Source organism: Ambystoma mexicanum, chromosome 3p (assembly GCF_040938575.1).
Source record: "Ambystoma mexicanum isolate Mex_15411 chromosome 3p, UKY_AmexF1_1, whole genome shotgun sequence".
Lineage (NCBI taxonomy): Eukaryota > Metazoa > Chordata > Amphibia > Caudata > Ambystomatidae > Ambystoma > Ambystoma mexicanum.
The window spans coordinates 655,161,685-655,181,571 of NC_090925.1; positions in this window are offsets into that span (position 1 = coordinate 655,161,685).

Genomic DNA, 19,887 nt, shown 5'->3' on the forward strand with positions numbered 1-19,887 from the left:
TCCCTCTCCTCAAGGGGGCACAGATAATGCACATTTTTGGACAACTGGTGGGCTAACTTTCTGGTTTTGGACATGGCGAGCGAAGAAATTTGGGCAGATTTCTGTGGAGAGCCTGGGGAATCTGAAAGAAAAAGTTGGCAACTGGAAATGGTTTAGGGTTCTGGGCCACCCCCCACTTTTTGGAGGTAGTCATCAGGATGGGTTTGACCCATGGGATGTTGGTATTGTTGGTTTCTGGAATAGAATGATGGGCGGCGACAGCTCAATCCCCACATCTACCCAGTCTATTGATTCGGTTTTAGGTTCCCCTGGTTCCGGTTCCGGGCCTCCCCTGCCTTTTGGGAGGCAGTCACCAGGATGGGTTTGAACCAAGGGTTTTTGGTTATGTTGGTTCTAGGATAGGATGATGGGCGGCGACAGCTCAATCCCCACATCTACCCAGTCTGGATTGGAATCTCTTGGGACCCATTTTTCCTTGGGAGGAGTTCCCCCATCTCTGAAGGAGAAGATCCTTTTCCCAGGATCCTCTTGGGATCCCTCTCCCTCAAATTGGAAGACCTTTACCTCTTCCACAAAGTGGGTCTGTTTGGGTACATTGTTTCTCCTACCACCTCTCTGCTCCTTGGGTGGCAGATTTTCAGGGGTAGGAGATTTTGTTTCCGGGTCCTGGGTTTCCAGGGGCTGTTTACAAGTTGGGAAGGAAGCTTCCTCCAAGGCTTTACACCCCCCTTCCCCTTGTGCCTCCTCCCTGGGAACCAGTGGGTTATCGGTGGGCTGCCCCCGTCACTGTTCTGGAGCACCGGGTCCAGAGTTTGGGGCATTCTGCGGTGGCATGCTCATCGGAGGGTTCTGTTGAGCCCTCAGTATGTGACCTAGATCCCGTGCCATATTTTGGACTTGGCGCTCTAACTGTGAAACCCACTCAGGCTGATATGGGGTCCTGTTTTCTCCCCTGGGCTGATCCCGGGAAGGGTAGCTATCCCTTCTCTGGTAATACCCTGGATTGGGAAGATTTGGGTACCCCTCCACCCTTGGCCTCCTCTCTCCCGGATTAGGTTGTCTGGGCTCAGGGAATTGGGGAAAGAAGGATGGATGGTTTTGGGGTTGGAAATTGGGTGGATACCTGGGAAAAAAGTTCTGCCCAGTGTTTGGGAAATTTCTGCCCTCCTGTGGGAAGTTAGGAGGGAAGTTCCCTGGGTCAGGTGCTTGGCTGGATCCCCCCCCACTTGGGCTGGAGGAGTCCACACATAACCCAGGATTGGTCGGTTTCCCTTGTAGCGGGGACTTACATAGTCAGGGGAGCGGGGGACCCCATTTGTGGGACTACCTCCTCGACTCCCTGTCTGTGACTGGCCTGAGGGCCTTCTGGGCTGTGAATTATTTGGTGCAGGCAGGTTTTTAGGCCCCCCCATCTCCAAATCTAAAACGGGGGCAACCTTTACCTCTGCCACCTTGGCAGCAGCAGGGGTGCTGTTGGTTTTGGGGTTTTTCTGTGCATTACTTTTATTTTCTATGGGCTTCTGCACCTCATAGATCCGGGTGGCTCGCTCAATGACCCAGTTTAAAGATAGTTTCTCGTGAAAATCTCTCACGAGCTGGGTCATCATGTACTTGGGAAGAGCATGGAAAAATGTGTTGATGAATTCTCTGCGGCACGCTTCAATTCTTGCACAAATTCTTGTTGGGCCTGATCCTCCCCACATTGTAAATTGTAGGCTGCCCTGCGAGCCTCTTGGGGATTTCTATGTACAGAAAAATGTTTCAAGTTGGCCGCCCTACATGTGGACCATCTTGAATGGTTTTGGTCCTCCAGCCCCGAAAAGAAACTGGAGTATTCAGGGGAGAATGTCCATTTGACGTACTGGTTGCAGCTACTGCTGTCCTTCAAATGAAAAAACTCCATCATTTGCTCATAGAGCTCCAAGTGTTCCCAAACAGAATACTTGGAGTTCTTATGATAAGGCACTCCTGATTGCCTTAATCTGTTTTAAGGGGTCCTTAAGCAATGCCCTTTTTACCTTATTGGCCTTTTTGGTTCGGGTAACCCTGGTCCATTCATTCTCTGATTCAGAAGCACTGCTCCCAGAGGTGCCCGTCTGATCTTCCAGGTTTTCCCGAATTCTTTGAGCCTGGGAATAACTGGCAGAATGTGGGGTCCTGGTCTCCTGTGTCCTGTGACGCTCAGAGGAGTCTTCAGATCCCTCCTTGCAACCAGGATTTGATGGGTACCCCCCCCAGTGACCTAACTGGGCAGAGGTTTTTAGGTTGCCCTTAGGGGGCCTAATTTCCTGGGGTTCCCCACTAAATTGCACTGTACTTAGGTGCCCATACCCGGGTGCCTGCCCATCCATTCCTGGGTGGTACTGGCCTATGAGCCCCATACTTTTGGAGAGATAGTAATCTGCCATTCCTGTGGCCCTGTGCTCATGCACGCCAGGGGCTATGGGGGTGGCAGAGTCAGCCCCTGCTCCCTGTTGCAATGCAAGAGCCTGCGCTTTCAGTTCCTCAGTTAAGGCCTTACTAGACTCTATCAGTCTCTCCTGCATGGCTACCTGTTGCTGGAGCCTATCATTGTGCTGACAGAGAGCCTCATTTTCTCTGTGTGCCTCCTGATTGGTCCTGGAGTACTGGGCCAGTCTCTGCTGCAGGAGGGTTACCTCCTGAGTCCCATCCCTACTAGCCTGCTCCTATCTTGCCAGTGCATCCTCCACCCTGCTGGTGTGATTTAGCAAGCCCTGATGCTCTTTTTGGAGGTCACCCAGCCCCTGGAGGGCCAAGTGATTTTCTTCAATTTTTCTTTTTGAATGGCAGACTTCCTGGCCTAAGGTATCCCTTTCCTGACCAAGAGCCTGCATTTGTGACGCCAGGTCATCCCTCTGCCTTTGAAAGGCACCAGCTTTCTGGAGTTCTTCATCAAACTCTGCCTGGGTATCCAGGTATTTCAAAATCAATTTATTGTTTTCCTCTTTCTCTCTGTCTAGTTGGATTTGCAGGGTGGCTACCTGTTCTGTGCATGCCCTGTTGAAATTGATTTGTTGCTCCAGCTTTTTCTGGCTCTGCAGTAAGGAGTCCAAACTGTCTTGGTGCTCCTTCTGCAAAGCCAGAATTCTGGTATCCTGGTCTGTCTTTTCCTGTTGCAGTATATCCATGTCCTCTTTTATTTTAATGATATACTGCCTACTATCATTTTCTGACTCCTGGCTCCTCTGCAGCCTCTGCTCAGAAGAGACCCGGTCAGATTGGGCCTTCTCTAATGCCAACAGTTGCCTACTTGCCAGATCTTGGCCTTCAGCACATTTGTCCTGCATGGCTCCCATATATAGATACAAATATGCCGCTATCCTAACCATCTTGTTGTGTTCATCTTTAGCTTTAGGAGCCATGTATAGTTCGCTCAGGGCCACATGTAAGGGACCCTGATCTCTCCAGATATCTAACCCAGTTGCTGTGACCTGTTGTGTGATTGCCTGCAACCACGCATCCTGGCCCTGCTCAGTCCATTCACCTCTCACAAATTGCTTATGTAAGAAATGCTCTCTGGCTATTTTGATGTCTACCAGAGTCGTCATTCTGGAATTTGATTTCCTTACTGATTTACAGAAGTTTGTATTTTATTTTGCAAAACAGACCGTTTCCTTAGAGCGTTCCTTTGAGGGGTGCTTTCACAGTGTAAAACAGCGTGGTGATCTAACCGGATATGTGTATCAGGTCAGTTGGCACACTGTATTAAGCTGCACAAGTGGTAATAATAACCCAGAATATCCAGGCTCCGAGCCCCCACTTTGTAAGCGGATTCAATTCAACACTCCAGCTAAGTCAATGCCTAGTCTGGGATGCTGAGGGAAACCCTTATTGATATATTTTTTATGTCCAGTTTGTTTACTCTGGATGACTACCCTTATATAACACCCCTCTCTTAGAATCCCCATGACCCCACGGAGCCAAGAAGTAGGTTGGTTTTCCAAATTAAAAGGTTTATTTGAAAATTAAACAATATATATATCTATCACACTTTTATAGTAAATTAATATTTGATAGCACACTTGTAAGGATGATAGTGATCAACAATGGATAATGTTACAGTGGTACACTCTTTTTGATGGCTTAGAAGTGATACAGAGAGGATAAAGTAGCTGAGAATGCTTTTATGGCTTCAAGGACAATGCAATGATGAATGAAAATGCAGTACAGAAAATAAACTTGATATGACTTCAACAAAAGACAATGTAATCACATTTCTTTGACAATTCACCCCCCCCCCCTTTATGCAATGTAAAGAGATGGAAAGAAAGCACACAGTTCTCAGGAATGCAATCAAATATAATTCAGTTCCCCCCTAGCAAGCTTAGAGGAAAGCAGGTAGGAGTTTTAAACACAGGCAAAATCCTTTTAAATGTGGTGGCAATGAAGTGAAAAATATACTCAAATTGCTTTTAATTCCCTATAGGAGGTTCAGGGTGAGGGAGAGATACTTAAATTAATTCAGGATCACTTTAGCAATGCTCTATGAATGATTGTCAGGTTGCACACAAATTTCAGCAAGGAAAGCAAGGACAAATAGTTTTACACGTGGCTGAAATTAAGCAAAATGTCACATCCCGGCAAATTTAGTCGCGTGCGTCGAGAGCACTTACGGAGGGAGTATGAGGATTGGGAACAGCCTAGAATCTTAGCTTTAAGATGACAGTTAAAACACGCTGTTAGCACAAACAAACGGTTCCGGAGATACGGCCGATTTAGTAAAGGTAGTTTTTAGGATTTTAAATTTTAAAGCTCAGAATGACAGATGACAGTTTTCAGTTTTAAAGATGACTGAATCACACAATTCTAGGAGGCAGTTCTAATAGGCTAAAATTGTTTGGATTAGATTATTTTAAACTAAGAGATTGGTTTTGGCACAGTGCAATCTGGGTACTCACACTAGATTCTGGACAGGAATGCGACTTCGTCACTGATCGGGTCAGGATTGGCTGGACTTCCGCTAGTGGTTCTTCACAGCGGTCTGGGCTCTGGTTCTGCTCTCAGCACTGCACAGTTCTGGTCTCTCTGGATTTCTGGTCTCTCTGGATCTCTGGTCTCTGGAGGTTGATGGATTTGAAGTCTGGAATCTCCCGGCAAAGCGTCCCGCAAGAAAGTGGAAAGTGAATGTGTCTACCTGGGTTTCAATGTTCCTTTTATGTGTTTTGAAAATGTGTGTGTGCTTGGGCCTAGCTAAGCCTGCCCCTCTCACTTATCATTGGCCAAGCTTTCCGCTCTCCCTTGATTGGGGGAAAGAAATGGAGTGTCAGAGTGATGCTGTAGGTTTTATGGTCAGAGGAACCTCCCCTTGTCAAATTGCACACAAATCTATTTCTGACCCAAATACATATTTATCTATGTACCATTTTTCTAATATTATAGGTCCAGTTAACATATTTTCTGTAGCACCAAACCATCCGATCCCTGTCTTTGTACGATGTTGTGTCCACTTATGACAGAATTCTCCCCTTTTCATCCAGATAACGACCTCTAAACCTTTCCAGATTTTACACAAATGTGCACCAGGGATATGGGTTTCAGATGATAAAGTGTTAGATTTTTAACATGCATACATTTGGAGTAAGAACCCTTTTTTCCGCTACTATCCCCAAGAACATACCACAGGGTCCTACATCTCTTAAAATGTGCACAGAAAAATCACAAGAATGATTATGTTATTTATATAATTTTGACAAGTCTGCACTCTGAGTTATCCATATTTTTAAAATCATGCTCTGGCCCCAAAGGGGTGTGGTTTTCCAAAGCACATGGTGGAATTTCTGGTTTATCTACTTCCCCCAAGCTCAGCTTGCTCTCACAGGCACTGCCCTCCCAGTTTCTCCCAAGAGGAAGCCATTTTACGACCACCCCCCAATATAACATCTGCCTGAGCCAGGGACAGTACTTTGTTTAGTTTCCTGTAGTCCCCAGGTGCCACTCCCCTAATTCAATCAGAGAGGTGTCATCACCTTTTGGCAGGGGCAGCAGGATGCAGACAGGCCTGGGAGCACAGCTGCTGAATTCCCTCTTCTGTCGGGGGTAGTTGTCAGGCAGATCCACTCTCTTCAAGCCAGGCTTCAGCTAAATGTCACTTTAGTTCCCAGTTTTCTACATTCAAATCACACTGACAATTTTTACACATGCAGTTAGAACGCTGACATTTCAACAGTTGCAAACTATGTAACACTCAAAAGTTGGTCACTCATTTATTTTAAAAATTTCAATTTTAGTGGCTTTCTGTCCATTTAACTTAAGCTGCTGACATCCACAGCTCAGCCAGTTATGTTATAAACATTGTTTTGGGCTCTTCATCTTTCCAGATTTAGTATGCACGCAAGAATACATTCTGCCAAATGTCTGCTGGTGTTCATTTGAGATTTTTGAATATCTTGTGATGTTTAAAATAGGCATTTTGAGCTTGCATTCAGGGAAACAAAGGTGATTTTAAAGCGTTTTTTTTTAGCCAACCGGCACTGCTGTTTTTCCTTTGGCACACATTTCACTCATGGCACTCCTGGCCCATCCTGCTTGCACTGGTGGGAGGGAGGTTAGGCAACCATTTTGGTGTGTGCACAAACTGCGCGGTTTTCCTGGATTCTGGCACAACTGTGGGCTTTTCCGTTATCTTGGATTTTCTAAACCCACAGCACCAAATGTTGCAGCTTAATAGTCCAAACGTGGGTCAGGATACCCAACAAGCCCCACACCGGACTGCACTTTGATTTCTAGTCGAGGGGGAGTCGGGTGCAAAGGATGTTTTGATCGACGTGCTCGTATGTCCGCATCATCTTCTTCCAATTCCGTAGATGGCACAGTTCAGCATCTTTCCTCCATCTGGTTGGATCGATCGGTTCTCCTCGCCTGTCCTAATGGGAATATTGGGCGGTACCCCGGGCCCCTCGGATCTTTGCTCCCGGTCTCCGGGTCGTTCTTCTTGGTCAGTCTCCGTGGTTTCATCTCTCCTAGGATGATAAAGCAAAAGCGGCAATACCTATTCGTAGACATTTCTCCACCACTATTAATGGTGTGGCGAACACATACATTTTATACATCCGGTTACATTTTTCAGTCTTGTTTTAAAAACAAGATATAACAGGAAATATTTTTACAAGAATCATAATATCTCAGAGACTATCTACATGGGATAATTTAGGTTGGAACTGGATTAATCTGGAGCGGTCCCCTCTGGGATTCCAGAGGATTCCTCCAGTTGCTGCAGAGTGTGCCTGGGATGGCAACACTTTAGCTGATTTATATGTACCCACTTGTCTTCCCCTTCCGCCAGACTACCTTTGGGGATGCGGATCTTATAGGCCACAGGGGAGATTTTGTCTATAATTTCAAACTGTCCCTTCCACGTAGGCAAACATTTTCGCTGTTTGGCCTGGTTTCTTCGGAAATTGTATAGATAGACCCGATCTCCCACAGTATATTCCTTCCTGGTTGTCTTCAGGTCGTAGTGGGTTTTCATGCTGTCAGCTGATCTTTCTAGATTCCGCTGAGCATAGGCAAAAGCATGCTGAAGGTGTTTCCTTAAATTCTCTACATAACATACTCATGAGTTTTGGAGGCATTTATCAGTGTCTGCTCTTGGGTCCTGTAGAGCAAATGTTGGGGAAGCACCATCTTGCGTCCGGTCATCAACTCAAATGGTGACATTTTAGTTGCAGATGAAGGGGTAGATCTGATGGCCATTAGGACCAGAGGTAATCGGATATCCCAACTTGGCCCAGAATCTGCCACAAACTTTTTTAAGGTGCTCACAATAGTTCAGTTGTATCTCTCTACTGCTCCAGAAGAAGCTGGCCTGTAAGCAATGTGTAGCTTCCTTTTAACCCCCAGTATCTGCCACATCTTTGTCATTACCTCACTGGTGAAATGGCTACCTCTGTCTGACTCAATCCTTTGAGGTAGACCAAAACGGGAAAAGATGTGTTTAATCATCAGGGCAGCTGCTGTTTCTGCCTTGCAATTTGGGGCCGGGAGACATTCCACCCATTTGGTAAACAAGCATGTGACGGTCAACATGTACTTGTTTCCTCTAGACGAACAAATTAGAGGGCCTACGATGTCGATTTGCAAATCTGACCATGGCAGTCTCATCCCCCTCTTTTGGAGAGGTGCACGGTGTGTGAGGGATGATGGCTGAAAATGTACACACACAAGACACCACTTCAAGTATTGGTTGAGGTCCTGGCCCATATGTGGCCAGTATGCAATCTCTCTTAAGATTTCAAGTTTTGTATGAAACCCCCTATGACCGGCGGTGGCTGCATCATGGGCGTGACTTAACATCAGGCTTCGGAATGAGGTAGGAACCACCCACTGATCATGGCCAGCTTGGGATTTCCTTACCAACAAACCGTCTTGGATTCGGAACCTTTTTGGACATTTCACCAACACTCTTAGGCCCTCTTTCCCAATGTAATCGGTATCCGTCAGGGGAAAGTTCTCAGGGTCCTCAATGTGTTGGTAAAACTTAACAATTATCGGATCCCCCTTCTGAGCTGTGATCAAATCAGCATCAGGGGTCTCCTTACTCCATTGTGCAGTTGAAAGATCATTGTGAGCATTTGTATGGGACCTAGTGATAGCAGTGACCTGGATTTCCCCCAACAGGGACTCTATTTCTATTAGATCCCCTTGGATGGCCCCTGTTTTTGCCAGCTGATCAGCTAAGTCATTTCCAGTTTTGTCTGGTCGCTCTACTTTGGAATCACCCTTGATCTTTATCCAGTAGATGGTCATCCCATTCGAATTAAGGTATGCCTCCATGTTGTCCTTGATTTTTAGACTTTCGTCCTTGAGACAGTTTTCTCTGGCACAATCATGTAAGTCAGCCAGACCTTGCGCGAGGGGACTCTTCTTGTTTTGGCCATATCTGACCTCCACAGGAAAGCCTTGCATTGACAGAATCCAGGAAGTAATTCGGGAATTACTCACATGTCCGGCCCGGATTCTGTCACTTTGGAGATATTGCAGAGGCTGGTGTGGAGTCTCCACTATGATGTGTTCCCCCTGGATGAACGGGCGGTAATTCTTCAATGCCCACACCGTTGCCAGGAGTGCCTTTTCACAATCGTTGAATTTTTCCTCCACAGAGGATAAAGTTTTGCTCGCATAGGAGATTACTTTATTGACCTTGTCATGCTTTTGGTATAATACTGCCGTCACGCACGTATTAGAGAACCCTGTCTCCAGGAAGAACTCCTTGTTTCTGACAGGGTAAGCTAGGCAAGGCGCTCGTGAGAGGATTCTTTTGAGTTGTCTTACTGCCTCGGATTGTTCTGGAACCCATTCCCACTTGACCCCCCCTTCAAAAGATGAAACAGGGGTCTGGTGATCTCTGCGTAGCCCTCAATGAACTTTCAGCTGTAATTAGTCAGTCCAAGGAGGCTCCTTAGTTCCCGCAGAGTTGTGGGATCCTTCAGTTTCTGGAGTGCTTCCACTTTCTTTTCTTGGGGACAGAGACCCTGTGGAGTAATCTCATGCCCCAAGAAATTAACACGGGTTCTACACCACTGTGCTTTCTGAAAGGAAAGTTTTGCTCCGGCGGCCCTCAACTGTGTCAGAACATAACGATTGTACCCTGCCCCTGTACTTGTACCGGAGCATAGTATCTTCCCTCCCTCTCCTCAAGGGGGCACAGATAATGCACATTTTTGGACAACTGGTGGGCTAACTTTCTGGTTTTGGACATGGCGAGCGAAGAAATTTGGGCAGATTTCTGTGGAGAGCCTGGGGAATCTGAAAGAAAAAGTTGGCAACTGGAAATGGTTTAGGGTTCTGGGCCACCCCCCACTTTTTGGAGGCAGTCATCAGGATGGGTTTGACCCATGGGATGTTGGTATTGTTGGTTTCTGGAATAGAATGATGGGCGGCGACAGCTCAATCCCCACATCTACCCAGTCTATTGATTCGGTTTTAGGTTCCCCTGGTTCCGGTTCCGCGCCTCCCCTGCCTTTTGGGAGGCAGTCACCAGGATGGGTTTGAACCAAGGGTTTTTGGTTATGTTGGTTCTAGGATAGGATGATGGGCGGCGACAGCTCAATCCCCACATCTACCCAGTCTGGATTGGAATCTCTTGGGACCCATTTTTCCTTGGGAGGAGTTCCCCCATCTCTGAAGGAGAAGATCCTTTTCCCAGGATCCTCTTGGGATCCCTCTCCCTCAAATTGGAAGACCTTTACCTCCTCCACAAAGTGGGTCTGTTTGGGTACATTGTTTCTCCTACCACCTCTCTGCTCCTTGGGTGGCAGATTTTCAGGGGTAGGAGATTTTGTTTCCGGGTCCTGGGTTTCCAGGGGCTGTTTACAAGTTGGGAAGGAAGCTTCCTCCAAGGCTTTACACCCCCCTTCCCCTTGTGCCTCCTCCCTGGGAACCAGTGGGTTATCGGTGGGCTGCCCCCGTCACTGTTCTGGAGCACCGGGTCCAGAGTTTGGGGCATTCTGCGGTGGCATGCTCATCGGAGGGTTCTGTTGAGCCCTCAGTATGTGACCTAGATCCCGTGCCATATTTTGGACTTGGCGCTCTAACTGTGAAACCCACTCAGGCTGATATGGGGTCCTGTTTTCTCCCCTGGGCTGATCCCGGGAAGGGTAGCTATCCCTTCTCTGGTAATACCCTGGATTGGGAAGATTTGGGTACCCCTCCACCCTTGGCCTCCTCTCTCCCGGATTAGGTTGTCTGGGCTCAGGGAATTGGGGAAAGAAGGATGGATGGTTTTGGGGTTGGAAATTGGGTGGATACCTGGGAAAAAAGTTCTGCCCAGTGTTTGGGGAATTTCTGCCCTCCTGTGGGAAGTTAGGAGGGAAGTTCCCTGGGTCAGGTGCTTGGCTGGATCCCCCCCCACTTGGGCTGGAGGAGTCCACACATAACCCAGGATTGGTCGGTTTCCCTTGTAGCGGGGACTTACATAGTCAGGGGAGCGGGGGACCCCATTTGTGGGACTACACCCTCGACTCCCTGTCTGTGACTGGCCCGAGGGCCTTCTGGGCTGTGAATTATTTGGTGCAGGCAGGTTTTTAGGCCCCCCCATCTCCAAATCTAAAACGGGGGCAACCTTTACCTCTGCCACCTTGGCAGCAGCAGGGGTGCTGTTGGTTTTGGGGTTTTTCTGCGCATTACTTTTATTTTCTATGGGCTTCTGCACCTCATAGATCCGGGTGGCTCGCTCAATGACCCAGTTTAAAGATAGTTTCTCGTGAAAATCTCTCACGAGCTGGGTCATCATGTACTTGGGAAGAGCATGGAAAAATGTGTTGATGAATTCTCTGCGGCACGCTTCAATTCTTGCACAAATTCTTGTTGGGCCTGATCCTCCCCACATTGTAAATTGTAGGCTGCCCTGCGAGGCTCTTGGGGATTTCTATGTACAGAAAAATGTTTCAAGTTGGCCGCCCTATATGTGGACCATCTTGAATGGTTTTGGTCCTCCAGCCCCGAAAAGAAACTGGAGTATTCAGGGGAGAATGTCCATTTGACGTACTGGTTGCAGCTACTGCTGTCCTTCAAATGAAAAAACTCCATCATTTGCTCATAGAGCTCCAAGTGTTCCCAAACAGAATACTTGGAGTTCTTATGATAAGGCACTCCTGATTGCCTTAATCTGTTTTAAGGGGTCCTTAAGCAATGCCCTTTTTACCTTATTGGCCTTTTTGGTTCGGGTAACCCTGGTCCATTCATTCTCTGATTCAGAAGCACTGCTCCCAGAGGTGCCCGTCTGATCTTCCAGGTTTTCCCGGATTCTTTGAGCCTGGGAATAACTGGCAGAATGTGGGGTCCTGGTCTCCTGTGTCCTGTGACGCTCAGAGGAGTCTTCAGATCCCTCCTTGCAACCAGGATTTGATGGGTACCCCCCCCAGTGACCTAACTGGGCAGAGGTTTTTAGGTTGCCCTTAGGGGGCCTAATTTCCTGGGGTTCCCCACTAAATTGCACTGTACTTAGGTGCCCATACCCGGGTGCCTGCCCATCCATTCCTGGGTGGTACTGGCCTATGAGCCCCATACTTTTGGAGAGATAGTAATCTGCCATTCCTGTGGCCCTGTGCTCATGCACGCCAGGGGACATGGGGGTGGCAGAGTCAGCCCCTGCTCCCTGTTGCAATGCAAGAGCCTGCGCTTTCAGTTCCTCAGTTAAGGCCTTACTAGACTCTATCAGTCTCTCCTGCATGGCTACCTGTTGCTGGAGCCTATCATTGTGCTGACAGAGAGCCTCATTTTCTCTGTGTGCCTCCTGATTGGTCCTGGAGTACTGGGCCAGTCTCTGCTGCAGGAGGGTTACCTCCTGAGTCCCATCCCTACTAGCCTGCTCCTATCTTGCCAGTGCATCCTCCACCCTGCTGGTGTGATTTAGCAAGCCCTGATGCTTTTTTTGGAGGTCACCCAGCCCCTGGAGGGCCAAGTGATTTTCTTCAATTTTTCTTTTTGAATGGCAGACTTCCTGGCCTAAGGTATCCCTTTCCTGACCAAGAGCCTGCATTTGTGACGCCAGGTCATCCCTCTGCCTTTGAAAGGCACCAGCTTTCTGGAGTTCTTCATCAAACTCTGCCTGGGTATCCAGGTATTTCAAAATCAATTTATTGTTTTCCTCTTTCTCTCTGTCTAGTTGGATTTGCAGGGTGGCTACCTGTTCTGTGCATGCCCTGTTGAAATTGATTTGTTGCTCCAGCTTTTTCTGGCTCTGCAGTAAGGAGTCCAAACTGTCTTGGTGCTCCTTCTGCAAAGCCAGAATTCTGGTATCCTGGTCTGTCTTTTCCTGTTGCAGTATATCCATGTCCTCTTTTATTTTAATGATATACTGCCTACTATCATTTTCTGACTCCTGGCTCCTCTGCAGCCTCTGCTCAGAAGAGACCCGGTCAGATTGGGCCTTCTCTAATGCCAACAGTTGCCTACTTGCCAGATCTTGGCCTTCAGCACATTTGTCCTGCATGGCTCCCATATATAGATACAAATATGCCGCTATCCTAACCATCTTGTTGTGTTCATCTTTAGCTTTAGGAGCCATGTATAGTTCGCTCAGGGCCACATGTAAGGGACCCTGATCTCTCCAGATATCTAACCCAGTTGCCGTGACCTGTTGTGTGATTGCCTGCAACCACGCATCCTGGCCCTGCTCAGTCCATTCACCTCTCACAAATTGCTTATGTAAGAAATGCTCTCTGGCTATTTTGATGTCTACCAGAGTCGTCATTCTGGAATTTGATTTCCTTACTGATTTACAGAAGTTTGTATTTTATTTTGCAAAACAGACCGTTTCCTTAGAGCGTTCCTTTGAGGGGTGCTTTCACAGTGTAAAACAGCGTGGTGATCTAACCGGATATGTGTATCAGGTCAGTTGGCACACTGTATTAAGCTGCACAAGTGGTAATAATAACCCAGAATATCCACACTCCGAGCCCCCACTTTGTAAGCGGATTCAATTCAACACTCCAGCTAAGTCAATGCCTAGTCTGGGATGCTGAGGGAAACCCTTATTGATATATTTTTTATGTCCAGTTTGTTTACTCTGGATGACTACCCTTATATAACACCCCTCTCTTAGAATCCCCATGACCCCACGGAGCCAAGAAGTAGGTTGGTTTTCCAAATTAAAAGGTTTATTTGAAAATTAAACAATATATATATCTATCACACTTTTATAGTAAATTAATATTTGATAGCACACTTGTAAGGATGATAGTGATCAACAATGGATAATGTTACAGTGGTACACTCTTTTTGATGGCTTAGAAGTGATACAGAGAGGATAAAGTAGCTGAGAATGCTTTTATGGCTTCAAGGACAATGCAATGATGAATGAAAATGCAGTACAGAAAATAAACTTGATATGACTTCAACAAAAGACAATGTAATCACATTTCTTTGACAATTCACCCCCCCCCCCCCTTTATGCAATGTAAAGAGATGGAAAGAAAGCACACAGTTCTCAGGAATGCAATCAAATATAATTCAGTTCCCCCCTAGCAAGCTTAGAGGAAAGCAGGTAGGAGTTTTAAACACAGGCAAAATCCTTTTAAATGTGGTGGCAATGAAGTGAAAAATATACTCAAATTGCTTTTAATTCCCTATAGGAGGTTCAGGGTGAGGGAGAGATACTTAAATTAATTCAGGATCACTTTAGCAATGCTCTATGAATGATTGTCAGGTTGCACACAAATTTCAGCAAGGAAAGCAAGGACAAATAGTTTTACACGTGGCTGAAATTAAGCAAAATGTCACATCCCGGCAAATTTAGTCGCGTGCGTCGAGAGCACTTACGGAGGGAGTATGAGGATTGGGAACAGCCTAGAATCTTAGCTTTAAGATGACAGTTAAAACACGCTGCTAGCACAAACAAACGGTTCCGGAGATACGGCCGATTTAGTAAAGGTAGTTTTTAGGATTTTAAATTTTAAAGCTCAGAATGACAGATGACAGTTTTCAGTTTTAAAGATGACTGAATCACACAATTCTAGGAGGCAGTTCTAATAGGCTAAAATTGTTTGGATTAGATTATTTTAAACTAAGAGATTGGTTTTGGCACAGTGCAATCTGGGTACTCACACTAGATTCTGGACAGGAATGCGACTTCGTCACTGATCGGGTCAGGATTGGCTGGACTTCCGCTAGTGGTTCTTCACAGCGGTCTGGGCTCTGGTTCTGCTCTCAGCACTGCACAGTTCTGGTCTCTCTGGATTTCTGGTCTCTCTGGATCTCTGGTCTCTGGAGGTTGATGGATTTGAAGTCTGGAATCTCCCGGCAAAGCGTCCCGCAAGAAAGTGGAAAGTGAATGTGTCTACCTGGGTTTCAATGTTCCTTTTATGTGTTTTGAAAATGTGTGTGTGCTTGGGCCTAGCTAAGCCTGCCCCTCTCACTTATCATTGGCCAAGCTTTCCGCTCTCCCTTGATTGGGGGAAAGAAATGGAGTGTCAGAGTGATGCTGTAGGTTTTATGGTCAGAGGAACCTCCCCTTGTCAAATTGCACACAAATCTATTTCTGACCCAAATACATATTTATCTATGTACCATTTTTCTAATATTATAGGTCCAGTTAACATATTTTCTGTAGCACCAAACCATCCGATCCCTGTCTTTGTACGATGTTGTGTCCACTTATGACAGAATTCTCCCCTTTTCATCCAGATAACGACCTCTAAACCTTTCCAGATTTTACACAAATGTGCACCAGGGATATGGGTTTCAGATGATAAAGTGTTAGATTTTTAACATGCATACATTTGGAGTAAGAACCCTTTTTTCCGCTACTATCCCCAAGAACATACCACAGGGTCCTACATCTCTTAAAATGTGCACAGAAAAATCACAAGAATGATTATGTTATTTATATAATTTTGACAAGTCTGCACTCTGAGTTATCCATATTTTTAAAATCATGCTCTGGCCCCAAAGGGGTGTGGTTTTCCAAAGCACATGGTGGAATTTCTGGTTTATCTACTTCCCCCAAGCTCAGCTTGCTCTCACAGGCACTGCCCTCCCAGTTTCTCCCAAGAGGAAGCCATTTTACGACCACCCCCCAATATAACATCTGCCTGAGCCAGGGACAGTACTTTGTTTAGTTTCCTGTAGTCCCCAGGTGCCACTCCCCTAATTCAATCAGAGAGGTGTCATCACCTTTTGGCAGGGGCAGCAGGATGCAGACAGGCCTGGGAGCACAGCTGCTGAATTCCCTCTTCTGTCGGGGGTAGTTGTCAGGCAGATCCACTCTCTTCAAGCCAGGCTTCAGCTAAATGTCACTTTAGTTCCCAGTTTTCTACATTCAAATCACACTGACAATTTTTACACATGCAGTTAGAACGCTGACATTTCAACAGTTGCAAACTATGTAACACTCAAAAGTTGGTCACTCATTTATTTTAAAAATTTCAATTTTAGTGGCTTTCTGTCCATTTAACTTAAGCTGCTGACATCCACAGCTCAGCCAGTTATGTTATAAACATTGTTTTGGGCTCTTCATCTTTCCAGATTTAGTATGCACGCAAGAATACATTCTGCCAAATGTCTGCTGGTGTTCATTTGAGATTTTTGAATATCTTGTGATGTTTAAAATAGGCATTTTGAGCTTGCATTCAGGGAAACAAAGGTGATTTTAAAGCGTTTTTTTTTAGCCAACCGGCACTGCTGTTTTTCCTTTGGCACACATTTCACTCATGGCACTCCTGGCCCATCCTGCTTGCACTGGTGGGAGGGAGGTTAGGCAACCATTTTGGTGTGTGCACAAACTGCGCGGTTTTCCTGGATTCTGGCACAACTGTGGGCTTTTCCGTTATCTTGGATTTTCTAAACCCACAGCACCAAATGTTGCAGCTTAATAGTCCAAACGTGGGTCAGGATACCCAACAAGCCCCACACCGGACTGCACTTTGATTTCTAGTCGAGGGGGAGTCGGGTGCAAAGGATGTTTTGATCGACGTGCTGGTATGTCCGCATCATCTTCTTCCAATTCCGTAGATGGCACAGTTCAGCATCTTTCCTCCATCTGGTTGGATCGATCGGTTCTCCTCGCCTGTCCTAATGGGAATATTGGGCGGTACCCCGGGCCCCTCGGATCTTTGCTCCCGGTCTCCGGGTCGTTCTTCTTGGTCAGTCTCCGTGGTTTCATCTCTCCTAGGATGATAAAGCAAAAGCGGCAATACCTATTCGTAGACATTTCTCCACCACTATTAATGGTGTGGCGAACACATACATTTTATACATCCGGTTACATTTTTCAGTCTTGTTTTAAAAACAAGATATAACAGGAAATATTTTTACAAGAATCATAATATCTCAGAGACTATCTACATGGGATAATTTAGGTTGGAACTGGATTAATCTGGAGCGGTCCCCTCTGGGATTCCAGAGGATTCCTCCAGTTGCTGCAGAGTGTGCCTGGGATGGCAACACTTTAGCTGATTTATATGTACCCACTTGTCTTCCCCTTCCGCCAGACTACCTTTGGGGATGCGGATCTTATAGGCCACAGGGGAGATTTTGTCTATAATTTCAAACTGTCCCTTCCACGTAGGCAAACATTTTCGCTGTTTGGCCTGGTTTCTTCGGAAATTGTATAGATAGACCCGATCTCCCACAGTATATTCCTTCCTGGTTGTCTTCAGGTCGTAGTGGGTTTTCATGCTGTCAGCTGATCTTTCTAGATTCCGCTGAGCATAGGCAAAAGCATGCTGAAGGTGTTTCCTTAAATTCTCTACATAACATACTCATGAGTTTTGGAGGCATTTATCAGTGTCTGCTCTTGGGTCCTGTAGAGCAAATGTTGGGGAAGCACCATCTTGCGTCCGGTCATCAACTCAAATGGTGACATTTTAGTTGCAGATGAAGGGGTAGATCTGATGGCCATTAGGACCAGAGGTAATCGGATATCCCAACTTGGCCCAGAATCTGCCACAAACTTTTTTAAGGTGCTCACAATAGTTCAGTTGTATCTCTCTACTGCTCCAGAAGAAGCTGGCCTGTAAGCAATGTGTAGCTTCCTTTTAACCCCCAGTATCTGCCACATCTTTGTCATTACCTCACTGGTGAAATGGCTACCTCTGTCTGACTCAATCCTTTGAGGTAGACCAAAACGGGAAAAGATGTGTTTAATCATCAGGGCAGCTGCTGTTTCTGCCTTGCAATTTGGGGCCGGGAGACATTCCACCCATTTGGTAAACAAGCATGTGACGGTCAACATGTACTTGTTTCCTCTAGACGAACAAATTAGAGGGCCTACGATGTCGATTTGCAAATCTGACCATGGCAGTCTCATCCCCCTCTTTTGGAGAGGTGCACGGTGTGTGAGGGATGATGGCTGAAAATGTACACACACAAGACACCACTTCAAGTATTGGTTGAGGTCCTGGCCCATATGTGGCCAGTATGCAATCTCTCTTAAGATTTCAAGTTTTGTATGAAACCCCCTATGACCGGCGGTGGCTGCATCATGGGCGTGACTTAACATCAGGCTTCGGAATGAGGTAGGAACCACCCACTGATCATGGCCAGCTTGGGATTTCCTTACCAACAAACCGTCTTGGATTCGGAACCTTTTTGGACATTTCACCAACACTCTTAGGCCCTCTTTCCCAATGTAATCGGTATCCGTCAGGGGAAAGTTCTCAGGGTCCTCAATGTGTTGGTAAAACTTAACAATTATCGGATCCCCCTTCTGAGCTGTGATCAAATCAGCATCAGGGGTCTCCTTACTCCATTGTGCAGTTGAAAGATCATTGTGAGCATTTGTATGGGACCTAGTGATAGCAGTGACCTGGATTTCCCCCAACAGGGACTCTATTTCTATTAGATCCCCTTGGATGGCCCCTGTTTTTGCCAGCTGATCAGCTAAGTCATTTCCAGTTTTGTCTGGTCGCTCTACTTTGGAATCACCCTTGATCTTTATCCAGTAGATGGTCATCCCATTCGAATTAAGGTATGCCTCCATGTTATCCTTGATTTTTAGACTTTCGTCCTTGAGACAGTTTTCTCTGGCACAATCATGTAAGTCAGCCAGACCTTGCGCGAGGGGACTCTTCTTGTTTTGGCCATATCTGACCTCCACAGGAAAGCCTTGCATTGACAGAATCCAGGAAGTAATTCGGGAATTACTCACATGTCCGGCCCGGATTCTGTCACTTTGGAGATATTGCAGAGGCTGGTGTGGAGTCTCCACTATGATGTGTTCCCCCTGGATGAACGGGCGGTAATTCTTCAATGCCCACACCGTTGCCAGGAGTGCCTTTTCACAATCGTTGAATTTTTCCTCCACAGAGGATAAAGTTTTGCTCGCATAGGAGATTACTTTATTGACCTTGTCATGCTTTTGGTATAATACTGCCGTCACGCACGTATTAGAGAACCCTGTCTCCAGGAAGAACTCCTTGTTTCTGACAGGGTAAGCTAGGCAAGGCGCTCGTGAGAGGATTCTTTTGAGTTGTCTTACTGCCTCGGATTGTTCTGGAACCCATTCCCACTTGACCCCCCCCTTCAAAAGATGAAACAGGGGTCTGGTGATCTCTGCGTAGCCCTCAATGAACTTTCAGCTGTAATTAGTCAGTCCAAGGAGGCTCCTTAGTTCCCGCAGAGTTGTGGGATCCTTCAGTTTCTGGAGTGCTTCCACTTTCTTTTCTTGGGGACAGAGACCCTGTGGAGTAATCTCATGCCCCAAGAAATTAACACGGGTTCTACACCACTGTGCTTTCTGAAAGGAAAGTTTTGCTCCGGCGGCCCTCAACTGTGTCAGAACATAACGATTGTACCCTGCCCCTGTACTTGTACCGGAGCATAGTATCTTCCCTCCCTCTCCTCAAGGGGGCACAGATAATGCACATTTTTGGACAACTGGTGGGCTAACTTTCTGGTTTTGGACATGGCGAGCGAAGAAATTTGGGCAGATTTCTGTGGAGAGCCTGGGGAATCTGAAAGAAAAAGTTGGCAACTGGAAATGGTTTAGGGTTCTGGGCCACCCCCCACTTTTTGGAGGCAGTCATCAGGATGGGTTTGACCCATGGGATGTTGGTATTGTTGGTTTCTGGAATAGAATGATGGGCGGCGACAGCTCAATCCCCACATCTACCCAGTCTATTGATTCGGTTTTAGGTTCCCCTGGTTCCGGTTCCGGGCCTCCCCTGCCTTTTGGGAGGCAGTCACCAGGATGGGTTTGAACCAAGGGTTTTTGGTTATGTTGGTTCTAGGATAGGATGATGGGCGGCGACAGCTCAATCCCCACATCTACCCAGTCTGGATTGGAATCTCTTGGGACCCATTTTTCCTTGGGAGGAGTTCCCCCATCTCTGAAGGAGAAGATCCTTTTCCCAGGATCCTCTTGGGATCCCTCTCCCTCAAATTGGAAGACCTTTACCTCCTCCACAAAGTGGGTCTGTTTGGGTACAT